The following is a 1,705-nucleotide window of genomic DNA, read 5'->3' as shown; positions in this document are numbered from 1 at the left end:
GGGGGCTTGGACTGTGTCCCCCCCTCCCCAAACCTCCCTCCCCCCAAGTGTTTCCCTGTTCACTGGAGGGTCTCCATTAGTGCAGCTGCAAAGGTGGGGGGGGTGTGAGTAGGAATTTTGCTGTGGGAAACCCCTGGAGAGGTTTCTGAGCTCAGGCAGGAGTTCCCCTGCCTGCTGGAGACAAACTGATGGGTTTTAAATGTTTTAACTCCTCAGGGAACGTCCGGGCCCGATCCCACCACGGTGTACGTGGACCTGAAGTCCTTGAGACATGACAGGTACAGTGAGTTCATTAAATCACTTTAACAACTCTATAAAATGCTGTGAGGGTGCTGAGCTCTCACACTGCTCTGGAGATTTCCACCCTTTTCATCCTGACAAGGTTTTCTTTCCCTTCAGAGTCCGTCTGGTGGAACGAGGAGCTCCACAGAGCCTGTTGCTTTCCGAGTCTGGGAAGGTAATTCCACGTCTTTATGCAGAGCCACAGCACAGGGCAGTTGGGAACCACACCTTTCTTACAGCCCTGAGAAGGATAATCCTGTGGCAAGGCTTGGGAAGGGCTTGGTTACGCTGTTCCTCTGGAAAATCAGTTGGATTTATAACGAAGTAATGATTAAGGAGCGTGTTTTGCTGAAACTCGTGGGAGAATTGGTTCTGTTTGCAGTCAATGAACCAAATCAGAGAGTGAATTAGGTTGGAAAAGACCTCTGAGATCATGGAGTCCACATCAGAAGTGGGGGCTGTGGGATCCCTGAAATCAGCCTGTATTTGGGATTTACTGTCTCTCCCTCATGGATTAACAAAAAGAGGTTTCCCCGTATTTTTGTAACTGAATTCTTCAAAATCGAGGTCCAGCAACACGTCCAGGCCCAGAATGCCCTCCCTGTGTGGCCCTTGAGCCATGGAATCCATCCACACCCTGAGCCTGCCTCACTGTACCTGTCCTGGCGTGTTTTATCCCTGCTCGTGGTGGCCGTGGGTGAAATCCTGCCCTGAATGAATGGGTTTTATTGTACCTGAAGGATAATCCAGCAGGAATTACACATTCCTTCTTGTGCTCCTTAGATTCTGCCTGGAGTCAAAGTGGTCATTGTCAACCCGGAGACAAAAGGGCCTCTGGGAGATTCCCACCTTGGGGAGGTAAGTGGAGATTCTGCTCCTTGGGGACCTTCCCCTGCTGCTCCTTGGGCTCTTCTCTGCTGGGTTCTGAAGCTGCTGGGGGACAGTTTGGAGCTGTGACACTCACAGGCCCTTGTAAGCTGAATTATTGCTGGAGCTCTCAGAATTTGGGCGTTATTTCACTGCCCGGTCAAAAGAAAACCCACTAGAAAGGAAAGCTTATTCCACTCTAAATCTTGCAAACTGGCTCCCAAATAATCTAATTTACATTTGGCTTTCCTTATCTTGATTACACACCAGTGTATTTGTCTGTGTTGGCAGATTATTATCAAATTTTGGACTCGACACGTTAAAAATCCGCAGTTTGTTTGCTCAGCGAGTCCTGAGAGTAGGTCTGCAAGGTGCATTATTGAGATAATAAAGGACAATAGAGGATATTTGGAGGTCTGACCTAAATGAATGGGGGTTTTTTTGGTCTGAAAAAATGGTGGATGAAGAGGGAACCTTCACCTCGGAGCTTCCTGGCTCAGGAACAGGGTGGCCAACAGGGCCAGGGAAGTGATTCTGCCCCTGGACTCAGCGCTGG

General features: G+C 49.3%; 1 long non-coding RNA gene across 1 annotated transcript in view; it reads left to right on the top strand.

Moving 5' to 3' along the window:
- Positions 1 to 149: 149 nt before the first annotated feature.
- Positions 150 to 1,705, top strand: part of LOC108509435 — a 7,433-nt gene continuing 5,877 nt past the window's right edge. The window contains exons 1-3 of the long non-coding RNA XR_001878625.1: positions 150 to 278; positions 400 to 457; positions 1,066 to 1,140. This is a non-coding gene — a long non-coding RNA (uncharacterized LOC108509435). The remainder of the gene's footprint in view (positions 279 to 399; positions 458 to 1,065; positions 1,141 to 1,705) is intronic.

This window comes from Lepidothrix coronata, unplaced genomic scaffold (genome assembly GCF_001604755.1).
Source record: "Lepidothrix coronata isolate B3197 unplaced genomic scaffold, Lepidothrix_coronata-1.0 Scaffold365, whole genome shotgun sequence".
NCBI lineage: Eukaryota > Metazoa > Chordata > Aves > Passeriformes > Pipridae > Lepidothrix > Lepidothrix coronata.
This window is presented reverse-complemented; position numbering and strand designations above follow the sequence as displayed.